The sequence below is a fragment of the Aphis gossypii genome, chromosome 1 (assembly GCF_020184175.1).
Source record: "Aphis gossypii isolate Hap1 chromosome 1, ASM2018417v2, whole genome shotgun sequence".
Lineage (NCBI taxonomy): Eukaryota > Metazoa > Arthropoda > Insecta > Hemiptera > Aphididae > Aphis > Aphis gossypii.
In genome coordinates this window covers 83,152,874-83,172,239 of record NC_065530.1, presented here as the reverse complement: position 1 = coordinate 83,172,239, position 19,366 = coordinate 83,152,874, and the positions used below count along the sequence as shown (strand labels likewise).

Here is a 19,366-nt window from a genome sequence, read left to right as displayed (position 1 = left end):
GCGTGTGTGTATAGTACAAACAAATAATAATAATATACCAACAAAATAAATAAAAAAAAACGTGTAATTCGGGTTTAAATTGTTTTTTTACGCTCGTGGAAATGAATGATATTGTAAAAATAAAAACATTCAAAATAATATACATATATCGCTTGTACGTTTAGTTGTGGATAAAAAATGGAAATATAGCGTCTCCTCCCCTTTTCAGATGATATATTATGTATAATATGTTACTAGTTACTACCTACCTATATTTCGTTTATTATACTGATAGATCGGCATCATCAACCTGCGCAGGTAACTGCAGTTGCACATATACAAATTGTTTATTATCTTTTTGTTCAATTTTCGTAAGCCAACAAATATAGGATCTTAAACACATATTAGACTCGATCAGAATTGATACTATACCTATCGTTTTATATATTATATTTATATTGTATGACTTTAATTTGATACATGTAAATGGGCGAATACATTGATTGTATTACAATTAATGCATTAATTTAAAAAAAAAGTTTTATAAACGTAAAATCACAATATTCGAACTGATAATATAAAACAAAGAAGTATACCTCTAAGAGCTTATATATAAGGACTAATAATAATAAGCTTCGTCCTTGAAACAATTGAAATAATCTAAGTTTTGTGAAACCCATCTCTTCACCCACCAACAATCAATTTTCAAACAAATCACAATATACTTACAAAAGTATACCAATAACAACTAGCCTGCTCATGAGAGATTAAGTTTAATATTTTTACATTTTATTTCTAAAATAATATATCCAAGTATAATTCGGATTTGTGACCCATATCTTCGATGAAATATCATGGTCAATACTCTACAAAAAGTCAAAGCATTTTTTAATTTTGTTTTGCGAATGAATGAATGACAGCTATAACGCCTATAACTATATTACGCGATACCTATACATGAGGATTTGCGTACACCGCGTCTACATGCAGTTTTTAGTTTTCTAGTATACATCACATGTGGCCTTTATATGCGCATCAAAAGAGAATACCTATATCTAATATTAAGTAAAAATTTAAGGTCATATAATATTTTTTATTTACATTCATATTTTAAAATAACTAAACGGTGAATACATATATTGTATTTTATAGCTGTAGAGCTGTGAATGATATAATATAATGTACCAATATACATAATATAATTATAGTATAATTACCTTATAAATTTCGTTAGGAATTTCGTACGTGGTGATAAAACGAAATATTTCCTCCGATCAAATCTAAGCATAGTAATATGCCTAAAGTATCTACCTGTGTTTACATATACTCTATTTGAGTTGTATAATAAGTTATAATGAGTGTGCAGCAGTAAACGTGCCAACTTCCCTGTGAAATTCTCGTGTATACCGTGAGCGTTTCGTAGACTATTTAAACAAACGCATCCATTGTATCAATTTATATTATAAATAAATATAATATACGGTATACCACTATATAACATTTAATCTATCTCGTGAACTGATTATATTGTATATACTCTCTTACGTGCCATATCAAAATCAAATATCAAATATGAGTATATGTTTATATATTACAGCACAGTATACATAATACGAATCTCACGAATTTAAATTATTGTGAGAACAATTCTTATTGAGATATGACAGATAATATAAAACTCTTTTAGGGCCAGAACAAAATACCACTGTTAAAATTATCAAATTCATTTCATAAAGGTAGTTTTTCATTTAAACTTATAATTTTTCCGATTCAGTTTGATTGCTAGTAAACAAAAGTTAATTCTAGTTCTGGTTCTTTAAATTTAAAATGTTTGGTTGCAGTTATTAGAAGTTAAAAACGTCTATATTGATTATATTATTACGTTACTTTAAACTGTTGTAAAGTTATACAAAATATACCTATATTTATACTATTATTATAGTATATAGTTTGGGAATTGTGACTATAATTATATATTTCTACACCTGTGAAAGAATTGATTATCGGATTATTTTAGACATACTTATACTAATTATGCCCATGTTTTACACCGATTAGGTAGGTACACTTAAAAAAAAAACACTTTCATTTACGTTTGTACAGATTTAGGACTGTCTGTATAAACAAAATTATTATAGATATTCAAATCTAGTAATTTGTTTTGATATTATAACAGCTTATTTTTTTTTTTTTTGGTTTTGATATAATCTTTTTATTTATGATATACGAGTACTTTTCATTTTTATATTGGTATTTATATTTCTCAGATGTGGACTCAATTATATAGTATATCAACCGCTATTCACTTTACCTTATACCTAATTTATGTTTATCATTTATTTACAACCAACACGTAATATAACAATTATAATAATATATTATACACAATACCTACACATGTATTATTGGTAGGTACGTTACACGTATCCTTTTTGTTAACACGATGCGTTTTTCTCATCGGATATTTTTGTTTTTTGAAACTATCATTTTACAACCCGAAATACGATGCGTATTATAATAGACATACACTTATTTTGTATACTATATACAGTCATACTCTATGACTACAGTACACTGTATAGAATACTTATGTTATGGTACCTAACATATTATAATATAATATATATAATATATATAACTTAATTAATTATATACTCGTTACTCGGTGTACTTATATGTATGAAGTTATAATAAAACAAGTAATATTCATGATGATAATATAATGCTGAATAAAGTTAATATAGTACCAAATATAATAGCTAGACACACACTCACCACGGTGTTTCAAGATATCTTCACGGTATTGTTTCATACATTTATAGGTATGCCGTAGGTACCTATCTATATATTATAAGATTTACATTTATGAATATCTATAGAGTATACGTTTGTTTAACTGTCCGTAAACTATATACAAATATATATACATACATAGTATACATTTTACATACAGTTAATAAGTGTGTACTCACATATATAATTAAATATGGCTGTTATTCTTTTCGCATTTTGTCTAAAAAAATGTACATAGATAGAATAAGGTGCACCTACATATTAAAATATATTATAATAAAACGTTGTTATCTTTGTGTGTATGATCTTGTTTTTGACGTGTACACCCAGTAATTAGCAATTATTATACACTGTATAGATATCTGAGGTTGCAATGTCAAAACATATTTATATACACGTAAACACACCACGGATATTATGCTTAATTAAAAATGCACGTACCTATGTATACACTGTACAAATAATATGTACCTACATAGCTGCGGTAAATATATTATTTTATAATACGACGTATCATTGTAAACGAATTATTGTGATTTATTTGTCTACAAGTTTGACGAAAAGCAACCGTGCATTAGGCGTGCATTAATATTAAAACAGAAATAATTAAACTACAATTAAAGTGTACATAGAATAATAATAATAATAGCTACTATATTATTGTTGCCTAGCATAATATAGAGTCCGTGTGTTTCCCTAAAACTATATATTATATTGTTAAGTAAAAACGCTGATTGCTGTTAAACGTGTTTACATTAAAACGTATTGTTCTACATGCTAATTTATAATTTATTTTTCCTGGTATATAAATAAATGAGTAAGTAGGTTTACACTGATGCACTTATCCGACATATAATCGTTACCTATATGACTATTTAGATGTACATTATAATAATGACAAATAGATTACTATATGTGGTATGTTGCATTTGTTACGTCTCGATGACATTTCAATTAAAATATTGTTATATTGTTACATAATACATAGGTACCTATATCATCGTTTCTTTTACCTATATGGTAATAGATTATATAGTGTACTTATTATATACTCTATAATATACTTAACTAATATTTATGGTTAATAATTATAAATGTATAATAACCCGATAATATATTAAAACTATCTAGTACCTTTATATAGCATCATGTTTATATGTTTGCACTACAAATGCGTTCATAATTGCGATGATATTACGTACGAAATACTATAATAATTATACTCTTACATTGTATTGGAAATGTGCCTTTGACTGCTATATGCGTATACCTACTTACTATGTAGTAATAATAATAATATGCTTGTTAGAAATTTTTGTGTGGTTGTCGACACTTACAAGTACCTATTAATAGGCATAGGTATACGCTATTTATTTTGGCTCTTTGACCAGTCCAAAAAACCCTTTCGGTTCCAGCTTTTTATGCCTTAGCGCCGTTCAGGTCTGATGATGTTCAAAAGTCATTATTTTCCATTGTTGTATCAAAAAGGGGACACGAATTTCAAATGAGTTAAAAAAAAATTGAGTGTAGCACAATAAAAACCTATTACACAATAGCGTGTACGGTGGATTTTACCTTGTCGATATTAGAGTAAAATCGGGTTTAAAACACGCTTTTTATAATAACGACGAGTAAAATGTTCACAATCTTATCCTTTTTATTCCAAAAATATCACCACAGTGATGATGTTTAAGTTAATAATTAATACCTTTATGAATATAAGCTGAACACATAGATTATTATTTATTACGCAATATAATAGGTATACAATGAATGTTACATTTATATTATTGATGGATTTATTTCGTTAGGCTATATTTCTAGATGTTGACACAATAATATTATATAGTCGTCCTGACTCCTGGACGTTAATGCGTTCCACTCGTGTTTGATATAATATTGGACATATCTAAACGTACCTATGTCAAATATACATAGTCACGAATCCAGGAGAACTAAGTGAGTTTAGCCCCTTTCTCTATATAGACATATTATAGGTACCTATACATGTTTTACCTATATTAATATTGACAAAGTAACCAATATAGATTAACAAGTCAAATGCAATAAATATGGATAATAATTGAAGATTGGTTAAAAAATAATTCGTCATTTTAAAAATGTAGTTATTAATTTTTACTAAAATATTAAAATATTGTATTTTTTCTAAAAACATTTAGCCCACTTTCCCCATTCCATATTACTAGATTCATTCCAATTTCCATTTTCATTTCATTTCAGTACAATATATATACTTAAAGGACATTATGTTTGATATCTATACTGCAGCTGTATAATTTTGTATATAGGTACATGGTCGATAGTAAATAATAGTCATACAATAATTAGTTGGTACCAAATACACAACAATTTAACCATGATAGTTATATGCTATACCTATTAATTATAGCCTAATATATTGTTTCTATTTGGATATAAATGTTTTCATTAATTATGATAATGAAAATTTAACTTCCTATTCTACAAGCAATAAAAAATAAATAAAATGACAAATTTACAAATAAATTAAACTTTTATAATATTATATTAGGACAATAAGATTTGGTTTCTATTATATTTAATATTTGTATCAATAGGTTATTTCTTAATATATTATTAAATAGACTATAATATAATATAATAAAGTATATAGGCCTTTAATATTTAATATAATAATACGTACTTACATACCTATAGGTATGCGCATAATTAGCAGCTACATTTGAGTATAGCATATTGTGTATAATATTTATAGTTATTATATATGTTTACCTAATATGGATAATGGATATTTATAATATTCTGCGAAATTATCATTAAATAATTTAATAGATTTTTTTTAATTGTGACGTCTTAATAGTGTAGCATACTATACATATTTATTATTTAGTATTCTAAGGGCTATAATGAGGTCTTCTATATGTACAGTAGACATTTAAAAATCTCAAAATAATACGAAATATGTTTATGCGTGACAAAAAAAACTCACTTAAAATATGCTCTAAATAAATAATTACGAATATAGTTATATTGTTGTAAATTTCTTAATATTATTTACTTATATACTATATAAATATATAATAATTTATAATAATATAATAATAATAGTGTAATTTATTACTGAACAACTCTGTTACAAATAATTACACAATTTTTATCTTTTTTATTCATACATTGTATAGTTGGTTTATTAAACACATATTGTTGTGATTTAATAATTTCAGTACAGCTTTTTAATTAGGTAGTTATTTGCTATTTGATACCTATATATATACCTACACTTAAATATCAAAATATGTAAAACTATGGCCTACAGTCTATATAGGTACCTACTACCTATATAGGATATAAGTAAATGAAAATAACTTAAACAAATCTGTTTGTCATTAAAATATATTATAGGGAAAAAGAAATGTGATGCATTTACTTTATTTTGGACGCCTATTCATAATGCGTATATAAAGCCACGCGTGATATATAAATAATGTATATATATATCTTTTATAAGTATTTCTCGACTATTTATGCATGTTTAAGATAATATTATATGTTATATATTTATATAAATATACCTATTTATATTCAAATGATGGCATTCGACGAGTCTGAGTATTTTTTTTCGGTTACCTAAAGAAGACTATGATGACATAATTATACCCATAATAAGAAAATACTACAGATCTATAGTCATATATCCTTCATGGTCGGATTTAACGCGCTGCGCCTATATATATATTTAAATATAGAATTATTTAAATCGAATATCAATTATATATAGGTACTATATATTATATTAATCGGTGTATTTTAACTATATTAGATAAACATTTACATGTTTATACGTATATTTTTTTGTTATTTATAATAGTTTTTTTTTCGTCTTCGGAAAAGTTTAATTTATGCGTATCTTTCGATGAGTCCGGTTCCAATAATTTATAATGTATCAACCATAATATTGTTTATGTATATAAATAAGTATAACCTAATAGGCAGCAATAATATTATTTATATTTATATATCACACACATACGACATACACCTATGTGGGGTATAGGCACGTATATAAAGACAACAAGGAGACGTTGGTTGCGATAAATACGCGAGTCTGACAATATAATAATTTCCTTAGCAGCTCGTCGTATTCTCCTCCTCACAACCCCTCGCGAACCTTCATCAGTACACCGTTACCACCACCATCGCTACCGCCACCACCCACCCATCCGAGAGTCCGCAGTATTTTAAGTGTACACTGCATTTATTCATATATTATATACATATATAGGTACATACCTGCACACTGATCAAAGGAATTTCCCGACCGTTTGCCGGCAGATATATGTGCCTATATATATTATTAAATAGTCGTCGTGCAGCCCATTGAGTACGTATATTATATATAAATACAGCGTGCAGGTATATGAGGTAGGTAGGTACTCGCGGACACAATAATATAAATTTCCACCGATCGAATACCTACTTAAATATATTTATATGATGCAGGTATAGACTGCCACGAGTGGGAGAGATTAATATATTAGAAACACTAAACGGATAATAATACATATAGGTATATACCTATACATAAACACCAGGTCGTTTCTATATAAGTATCTGTATTTATTTATTTATTAGGTAGGTATATATAGGTACGTATAGGAATTAACGCCATTATATTCGTAAAATATATTAAATTAATATAAGTAGGTACCTAAAATTATATGACATAAAATATACAGCTGCGCTGTGGTGCAGACAAATATTTCAGAAAATTTTCTTCGTCGGTGGTGGTTTTTTTTTACGTTTTACCTATATATACAGGTATAATGAGTGGTATTATATACTGTACGAGTATACGCGTATATAGTATATATTATTATAATACCTATTTATAAGCGTTTGTCAAATTTATTTATTGGCGATGATCGCCGTCGCCGCTCGGCTTAGACGGCGCGTGCACTCGGCGCGACGTCCGTCCGTGTTTCAATAAAATAAAATCGGAAAAAAGTATAAAAAAAAACCAACACACACACACACATACGCACATAATAATAAAACTACACCGCAAACATTGTGGCGTTGGTGATCGCGATCGGGGTAGTGTGGGGGTGCGGGCGGTCGCGGCTCAGCCATTGGCCGGCGCGGGCCACGTCCACGCGGGCCCCGGTGGGCGGGCCGCGAGACGGAACGCGGAGTGCGGAGTGGGGATGGCCGAGCGGCGGTCCGTCGCCACCGCCGCCGCAACCGTCGTTCAGTCGCCGTCCAGAGACCGTGCCGTGCGCGTCCCATTGAGCGTGCGCCCGCCGTCACACTCACACTGTCTAACGCGTACACGCACACACACACACATCATCACCATCAGTGTACCATTATAATATTGTCGCACATACGACCCCGCGCGCACCCTTCGACCACGTCGGACAGGGTAGTTGTCGTCTCGTCGCCGTGACATTGCTTAATTTCGGATTTTTTTTCCACCCTCGCGCCCACCATGGAGATCAGATAACGAACTGTGTTTTTATTTTTACCAAATCCGTTTTCGCACGTCGTTTTTTTTTTATTTCGATTTCCAAGTACCACTCGCGGTCCGTCGTAAACGATATTAAATTTATACATACCTAGCTATCTATTATACATGCTCCACACTCGGTTCAAGTTCGCGTGCGAAAACAGTATAATTATATAATATTATATATATACTTATACTTCCGATTTGTATACACGCAAGTACTTATATACGCGTTATTCTCACAAACCGGTACAAATACAACTCAACACAAATGGTTACCATGTCGGCTTATTCTCAGTTCGGTTACGCGTATCCAACCCCCGGACAACAGGTAAGAGATACAAAATATTTATAATAATATTATTTTAGTTTTTTAATTCGTATTCTTATTAATCTTCATAGTACCTACCTATTTATCATAATAAGTCTTAAATAAGTTTAAAGTCGGCTTACAATTTATATATATTATAATTTTATTTTCTCCACATGAAGTGCACTTAAATTTATTTTAGTTTTTAAGATAAAAACCGTTTCACGTGCCCTTGTGAACAATTCAATATCGATATTTATATATAAATTATCACTGCCTTAAATAGTTAAATTATTATGTTAAAATAATTTTTGACACAAATTGGTAGCTATGTACCTATGTATATCTAAATCAAATTTTAAATACGTTCATTATTGTATTTATATACATTTTCTTGTTTAACTAATAAAGTATAATAAGGTATCAATCTTCTATTTTTAATTCACGTTATTGTATTTCATCATTTATAAGTTTCTTGTGTTAGGTTCGAGTAACAAAACATTCAAAACATTTATTTTTGTTAGGCAAATTATATGTTAGAAATAACATTCAACTATTTCTATACATTTAATAATTTATTAAATTAAATTTCTGAATCATTTATTCCTAAATATTTTTACGGGAAACCTATAGTTTAAATAAAAAACCTAAATATTTATGGTTTAACTATTCTGTATTATTTGATTTTAAATGTAGGGATTTTATTAAGTTATTTACTGAGAAAACTTGGATTATAATATTACTATACTTAGGTATTATACCTATACATACTTACTGTTTGAAGATTGCAGTATAATATTTACATAAAAAATTTATGATTTTATATAACTTTGGGTCTAATGTATTAATTAAATTAGTTTATTTTAAATGCCTAATATTCTGATTACATAAATACATCTTTTACATATAGTATATAAGGCTTCCATATTGTTTTATCCAAGCTAATAACAATCTATAATGACAACTGAAGACAAATAATATTATAAAGTAAGCATAATATTTACAGAATGTCGGAATCTACCTATAAAATAATAAAAAAAGTCCAAAGGTATCTTATATCCCAAATCCTAAATGGCTAAGTGGATTAATTATTGTAGTCTATAGATTTAAGAATACCTACTATAAAGTTAAGTACATGACAACGTGTAAGACTTGAAAATATATAAACATATTAATAGTACCTATAATTGTTTTTTAATGGACTTGATTAATTATTAAATAGGTAAAGTACCTATAATTTTAAATAAAATAAAATAATAAGTTATGATAATATTCCACGTAGATAGCGTGTATATAGACTAATAAAAATACAAATTTGATCATTAATTTAATAAGATATAATGTTGGTTTTTAATATCAATCAATTTATGTAGGTATATATATACAATATACATAGATTATGTAGGTACATAATTCTAATTATCGATTATGAATAATTTGTTATTTCTTATTTGATATCGGAAAATGTTATCTCACAAGGTTGTCGTAAGGTGACTTCATTAAAACTTTGATTAATTACATTATAACACATTGCTTAAACAAAAAAACTTATTAATGTTATTAGGTTTATTGATAGGTATATCTATATTCTATAACAGACTATAGTCTGTTTAATTCTTCTTAAATACCTATATGTTTGCATGTATATTGTATACATAATAGAAAATTATATTTTTTCTTATTTAAAATTCTTATAATGAAAATAAGTTATATTTTAATTTTTATAAAATTGAAATAGTTATAAGTTATTAAATAGCAATTAAAACTTAAAAATTAATAAAATATTGTAATAAAAAAAGTATGATACTGTATATATTATATATGATACTATTTCTGTATGTTAATTAAAAATATTGGTTAAGCGCCTTTAACTATAGTTTAAACCGTCCAGTTTATCAACCATTGTTATTGATTTATATATTTATATACGAATATACATTTATAAATAATAAGTACATATCGATTAAATTACAGAATATTATGTATAAATAATATTCGATCATATATAATATAGTTTAATGTGTATCCGTAAGGACGCAAATGCACTGAGGTACTGTATAATAGTTATCAAACACTATCCACTGTTAATATGTTAGATGCACTACTTCAATTTATACCGTGGGTGAGCTAAAAAAGATAATTAAATTTTTAATTCGAAATATTGTTTTATCTATACATCACGTATAGAGAGAGAGAGAGAGATAGTTGAATAAATAAAGTCTTAAGCTTTGAAAGTTATAATGTATTTGCAAGGGTAGATATAGAATATGCTAATTAAATAAAATAATGATAACATCTACGATGATTAAAATAATAGGGATGGCTAAAACGGTATATTATCTATCTTTTATCTATTAAACTTGTAACCATAATGTTAAAAATGTTTAAGTGAGTTGCAGGCAGTGTGATGTTTCATAAACGATCGTTAGAGGTTGACACGAGTTATTATTTTTACGAGTTGCTCACCCAAATCGATATATTTAGTAACTCAATAGATAAACTGTTCGTTATTATTTACCTACATCTAAACAGCAATCATTATAACAGTGTTTTCGAAAAACTCGCATTTTTTGCATAAATATACATATTGGTATATATATATATATATATGTAGGTATAATAAATTATTGTTATTCCGTTATAATATATGATAAATAATCGAATAATTGAATGATTCAACTACTTAAAATGTATAACATTATATAAAATACAATTCTATTAAACTATAGCAATATAGTGATTATAATGCTTTATTTACAAATTACAAGTCTTAAGCAATCATTTTTTTTTTTTAAATCAGAACAGCTATAAACAGTAATTATACAAAACTATTGTAGATTTGTCAAAACTATATTTTTATTTAAAAAAAATTCGTTTTCAGTTATTGCCTTATAAATATCTATAATTATCCTTGTACCTATATAATATGATGTGTGTTATTGTAACATAATCTATTATATTATTATTATTTTTGAGACAAAATTTTGTGTATAAGGAAGTTTTTAATATGATATTTCTATTATTGATATTTTCGTATTATACTTTTTCGTTTAGTACCTATATATTTCTTATACATAGGTTAGGTTAACTGGATTTAGGATTGGAGTTTATTTGTTAAGCCAATGTCAGGTTGGGACACTAACGACATTTTAAATTTGTATCATATACGGCGACGCAGTGTTCTAACTTATTTAACTTAACCAGCTCTATCTGTCTTGGTCCATCGGCTAGTGCACAGACGATTGAAACAATGCTTGCGGACACTGGGACAGATTACAGCGCGAAAACCCGCCGGGAGTGTATCTATCCCCCTTATTTGTGTACTCACATATGTATATAATATATATAATATCTGTATGTATTATTATAATCGACGACAACAATGGGTGCAGCAGCAGATGAAATCGGATATTGTGCGCGCGCGGCGCCACGGTCTTCGTCGTCGTGACGCGTATATAAGGTAGGTTTATAGGTATATATATATATGTGTGTAGGTATTTATGTATTATATATATATATATATACCTCTTCGGCTCCTGTACCCCCACCGCTTCAGCCGTCTTCTTCCTATATATATATGTTTATCGTGTAGTTAGTCCGTTTCGTCAAAATCCGTATTTTTACCGCCGTCGATGCGCATTATAATAATATAACTGCAGTATATAACTATGGGTACTGGGCACAACTGTAAGTAGACTGCAGTGGTTGTCCTGACGCTGGTTCCATGTGTGGCGCCAACGGCACAGCCACCGTCGCGATAGACAAACGCAGATAACGACGATTGTTAAAATAAAAAAAAAAACCAACTTATTATACCATTATAATAATATCAGCTACTGCATAAAAATGACCTTATTAATTTAAAAAATAAAATGTTTGTAAACTCTTCATGGTTGCTCGTTTTATTTTATTTTATTTTTTTTATCAACGTTTTCTTACACACAAAGGCTGCGCCATCTAATTAAACTACCTATTACATACCATGTAATATAGTGCCAAGTAGTTAATAGGTAATATTATGTATATTATACCAACACGGCTAGGAGCATTTGTTGTTTACCGCAAACGCCACTGCGACGTGTTAATAAAACGTCTGCCGTTATCGGTTTGGACTATGGTTTTCTAATTGGAATTCGTGTTCCCAATTCATTTATAATATCAATGTATGCGTGTGTGTGTGTGTTTGTATACAGCGCGTACATAGTATTAAAATAAAGTGAGTTACAACTTACATGCAGGTCTAAAAGTCGTGTTTACGACTCTGAACTATAGGTATGTGTTTTACACCCTCATTTAAATCGGCTGTAATTTATTATGACAAGTATAAATAAATCGTCCATAAAAAATTCGTGATAATCGACGTTTTATATGTTTATATGAAATATAATGTACCTCATGACAAAAATTAAATTACGCACTTACGCATATATACTATAATATAAACACGTAGGTACAGTGTATATAGTATATACATTATAATGCATGCAGGTCGTATTGATAAAACTTGTGTTTTAACAAATTACCAATAACGTGAATAATTTTAAATCAATTACCTAATAAAGTGTAAATTAATGATTATACATTTACCTATGCCTATTTAAATGTTACTGAAGAACCGTATTTCTTCTCAATTAATAGTAGCGATATTTATAAAAGTAATTAATTAACATATTTGTTAATATTATTAACTTTTTAACTTGATACATAGAATTCGTTTAAGAGCCGTTGTACTCGCAAATGTGTTTTCTTTAATTACTATATTATATATTATACGTAGTAAATTTTATACGTTCAAAAGAATTTTGTTTAGTGGTTTTACTTTTTTTTTTTATGTATAATACTATAGGCCATAGGGTGAAATATTTATTTACCAAAATAAAACAAATAAATAAATAAATATATATATATATGTTTATATTTAATGTATTTAATTTGAAAATAAGAATTAAGATTTTTTATATTTTGATAATGAAGCAAGTTTTGATTATTTAAAAAATAGGTTCTATAGGTATTTTGAAATATTTCATTAAAATATTGTTTAAAATAAAATGTTATTGTTTATTGACACAGACGTATACATCACTTGTATAGAACGTTAATGATATGTGTATAATATAATGGTATGGTTTTGACAAGAAAAACAGACATCAAGGCTGAAATATATTATACTTATCTTTTGAACTCATCGTAACGATATGCAACGTTATAAAATCACGCTTCCACTTCCAAGAATCTCATAATGTATAGAGATGTATTATATATACATCTACAATGAAATTATACTAATACCTCATAACAGCCAATAAGATTTACATGATTCCAAATGGTTGTAAACTTTTTACGATTATACAATGTTTTATTAGATGCGTCGATATATATATACCTAATATAGTAGGTAGGTATAAATATATAACATGTTCAAATATTAACTATATCTCAGAATTGTCCGTTATTGTGATACCAAAAATTGAGTTTATTAATACACAATGTATACATAATTTTTGTAAAAAATATATATTATATAATATTATTATATATTGTTTTGACAAATACGATTTTCGTATGATTTCCGGTTTTCTGCTGGGTTGAAGTTCTAATGGGAAATTGTTGTAACAGTTTGTTACGGTTTGTTTTTCGCGTAATATAGTATATATCGTATATATATATTATACTGCTACATATCTTTTTTAATTATCGCAAATAACATGCGTCGGCACATATAGATACATAGTAGGTACACGTATATACATCACACGCGCACGCCAGTTACTGACAAGTTATAGTTTTTAATTAAAACATTTTTATTCTTAGCGTGGGAATTACTAATTATCTCAATTTAGAATCATCGTGGGTTTCTTTTTACTGGAGCAATAACTGCTAGATTTTACTCGGTATATTTTTTGAATTTTTTTGGCAATTAATAATAAACCCGAAAAAACTATAGAAACCAGCTATTACGGTGAACCGCTCGTGTGTACACATAACACATGTATATAATACCTATACAGAGTGATTCCGCAATCCGCAAGCATGCTAATATCAATTTTTAATTTAATAATTAATTTATTCAAATTTTGATTTTTTGATATTTAATATAATATACTTAATTGAATACCAGATTTTCATTAAGCAGTACAAACATAATATCAATAATTTTAAAATATACAGTATTTATATGTATTTTAAAATTCCAAAATTCTGTACCTATAAAATTAAATAACTGTACGTTATTGAAGAATAAAAAGTGAACATAATAGTGAATCACTTTGTAATAATTATTAAATAGGAAGTATAATATAAAAAATATATGGTCACTCGTGGTGGTGGTTATAATATTGTCCGTATGTTTTTCCGGTTTTTCCGTTTTAATAAACATAAAATTATTAGTTTCTTTTTCTTGTATAATAAATCATATAGAACAATAAATTATACATTACACTTTAATAATAATACTTCAACGACATCGTTTAGACGGCAATATTGAAAGAGTCGTTTTTCTCGAGTCTATTTGATGCGACGAGGTCGCTCGTGACTTGCAATTCGAGCTGCTGTAGCACCGTCTAATGTATAATAGTTACCTATAACTAATTGCATTCCTACTTTACACACAATGTCTACCGTAAGTTTGCAGTGTGCGTGTATAATGTAGGTATATATATACATTATACGTGTGCAGTTGCGGGTATATATAATATATACCTAAGTACAAAAATCAGCAGCCAAAGCTTCACGGTCTACCGATCGGCTACCGACAATTTATTACACGTATATTTATAATATAAAGCGAGGTGTATACTACTTTTTTTATTTCATTGTTTTCGTGGCAATAGGATATGCGACTTTTAATTATTATTATTGTTTTTCGCGTGCTTATATAATACAATAAGAGGGACGTCCTTTTGATTATATTTTTCATTTTACATCCAACGAATATTCAATTTAATATAAAATACTGCAAACATATGCATACATGCAATTCAATATTAATCTATATATTACTATAATATTATGTATGTAATGTATAAATTATATTATATTATTTAGAAAACTCTTGACTGCATTATATTTAAACACAATGTTATCTATTATATGTCACTGCGGTAGAACAGAATATTCAGATATAATAGATACATTATAAAATATGTATATATATATAATATTATTATAATGTATTGTATAACGATTATTTCGGTGCAAATTAATCATTTCGGATGGTGGTGGTGACCCGCAGTGATGGCCATCGGGGTGGTGGGGTAGACGTATGCGTATATTGTAGCAGGAGAGTAGAAAAAAAGTATAATATATTAATACGATAAATAATCGTAAAAAACGGTCACAGCACCGAGTGTGTTTATATATATATGTGTATATAATATACGATAATCTTGTCAACGTTTTTTTCTACTTTTTAATATTATTATTTTCCAACAATAAGCTCGTATATTATTTCGTTCATGTCGTGTGGGACGTTAAGTATGTAAACAATGTGTCAACAGCTCTCTCGGAAAGAGACGGAAAAAAATACACGGGAGACTTTTTTTCTCTCTCTATTATTTATCCATCTCTATATATAATAACCAACTCAAAATATTCCACGAAAAAAACAATATCATATTATATATTTTATACTCTCGTGCGACTGTGCAAGGAAATTATGAGTGATACTGGTGGGGGAGGGCGATGGCTATTCTTGCTGCACGCCTAGGTTATGAGTTATGACACATGTTCCTTATATTATGCTATATTTATACATAGCCAAAAACACGAGTTTTCCCTTACTCGCAATGTAATTGATTGATAACCTGGTGAAATTCGCCTATCGCCCGCGTTGCAATTAAAATGCGTTACGCATGACAACCTTAACGATGTCGTGTGTGTGTGTATTACAACTTATAAGTCTCATAAGTACACTTTATAGTTAATGTATATATGTATATTTGTAGCTTATACTATTGAAAATGTTAATTAACAAAAGCGCATTTTAGCACATTTATAATATAAATATATTATATAGGTACGTATAACTGCAGAGAGCACAAGCAGCAGTGTATATTATAGAGTGCAAAAAAACATATATATATATTAAAATACACGCGTGTGGGTATTTTATGTTATATGTATATTATGTATGCGTATAATATATATTTATAATATATAACCGTAATAATGGCTGTTATCAGTACGACGATCAAACGCATCGCGTATACACACGGTGGTGGTGTGTTGTATATATACGCATGTATATAGCCCACGAAAACGGGTTCATAAATATTTATGAATTGTTACTGCGTGTATAAATTATATAGAATTTTATTACGTTAGTACACCCCACCAATGACCTCCTACCCGTTTATATACGATGTTATATATAACGTCCGGGACATAGGCAAGCCTGACGCCGGGTGTCCGCGTGTATACGTATATGCGTATCTATCTATATATATATTATAATATAGATATGTGAATATTAATATATTATATTATGATTATTATGTGTAATGTAAAAATTTTATTCGTTTACGATAATAATTTAATATCGCTAGAAATGAAATAAAACGCCGTGTAGAACACTCTTAAAATCATTTGCCGGGTGATATTACCCATTTTTTTTAATGATTTATATAAGTATAATAGGTATATTATATCATTATAACAGACCGGGCCAATCGATTCTCGACGTGTAAGCGTTCACGATAATAATTGGGCACAAGGTGTGCGAGCATAGAGACGAAATTTAAATCCTGATTATCAATAGGTATCTATGATATGCGTACAAACATTATACCTAATAATAGCAGGTCGTATACTAGATGGGTACTATTATAATATATTCTTCTATCGGCGTGCGTGTTTGAAGTGAATCGTTAACCGATAATATTTCGCGTGCGACAACAATATAGGTATATTATTAAATAATAACAGTAAATTATAATATTATTATATTAATGCGCGCGCATAATCGTGTAAAGGTTTCAAAAAACACGGGCACCGACACCTGCAGCCCGCGACGGTTTCCGTCGAACCGACGTGTCGCATCGCGTTTGTTCCGCGTCGAAGTAAACTATAATATTATATATATTACGGACGCATAATTTATATATTAAATTAAATAAAAAAAATTATGGCGGCCCGTATAGTCGTCGGGTGTATATCTATGCTTATAATATATAGCCATAGGTGTGTGCGTTTATTTTTTACATCATTGTATACTACACACACAATATATTGTTATATTTTCATTATTGTCTACCGCTGCCCGCCCGGTCATTCCGGTCTATTGGTTTTTGCGGTCGAGTTGGTGTCGACGACGAGATATAGATAATATAATATATATATTAATATACGTAAGTACGCACATATACATATACCTTTCTTGAAAACCCGACGAAGCGCTTTCGGGTTCACACCTCACAACCGGTCTATACTCGCCACTGTCCAAACACGTCCACTCGGACTCTCTGGTATCGAATGGCCAATTAAAATAATTATACGACGACAGACGCCCGCCGCCCGCAGACGGGACTGTCCGCCCGTCGTAATACTATGCGTGCGCACACCTAAACCGAGGTGACGACGGCGTTTAAAGTTACGAAACGTATCAATTTCCTTTGCTCGCGTACGATTTGCGTGAAAACGACGGGCCGCACTAAACGTAGGTACACACTATATAATACGTCTGTACAAATATTATATAACGCGCAAAAATATTTATATATGTATGTGTGTGTGTGTTTGTGTGTTTTACGAATTACGATGGTTTTGTTTGACAGCTTGCTGACAGTATAGAGGTATATACCTAATCTGCAGCAGTTTAGCTGTTATGCGTATATAGAGGTGTACACGAACTCGTTTTTGCGACAACAATACCGACTCGTTACCTACGTTATTATTATCTGCAGCAGTTGCGCTTTTTTCTCTGACGAATTATTTAAATCAATCGTCACGTATAATATGTTTATATATTTAATAATACGTTTATATATTATGCCTTCATTCGTTTTACCCCGAGGTTCTTGATTAAAACCTGCAGCTGTCATAACTCGTAATCAACTTTTACCTCCCCCTCGTCAACTCGCGAGTGCGAGTATTTCGTAATTCAGATTCCCCATAAGCTATATAATATCTAAATAAAGCATTAACCGTGCGTAAAGGTATTTCGATATATTTCTCTCGACGTTTCATTTTGTACTGTTTTCATTGAATAATATAACAATTGTAAGTTTAGTGTATATAGGTAAAATTGGTATTACCTACTACATACACGCGCGGGTCTTAACTATAATATCTAAACATTTTAAGTTGTTAATTTTTTTCGTTTGAGTCTATACTATAGTCATTTGTGTAGAGCCATAATTCTTTTAAGACTATATTTATACTATATAGTCTATATATAGTCTATATATTATATACTTCCACTGTTGCTGTTTTCTCTTTCTCATAGTTTATTAGTATAGAATTTACTTATATGTATGCAATGATACGTCTCGATAGATTCTATACTCTTTAAAACTGATCGCTATTTTTCTGCCCCGCTCTCTAAATCATTTCTTTCCTTTGTCTCATGATTTCTTTCTTTAGTTATATCTCCGAAACGGCGACTACCGAATGTATACATATACATTTCGGTTCATTTAAATTTGCATTCTGCTGTTACGCATAAATAGTGCTAGTGCATGTCATAATGAAATATAATATATACCTAATTAATAAATATAATGTGGTACTGTTATACCAATAGGTACTACATTTAAACTAGAAAAATTTAGCAAAAATTATTA

General features: G+C 29.0%; 1 protein-coding gene across 1 annotated transcript in view; it reads left to right on the top strand.

The window, feature by feature from the left end:
* Window positions 1–19,366, top strand: part of LOC114132164 (homeobox protein caupolican-like) — a 61,911-nt gene that overhangs the window by 22,942 nt on the left and 19,603 nt on the right.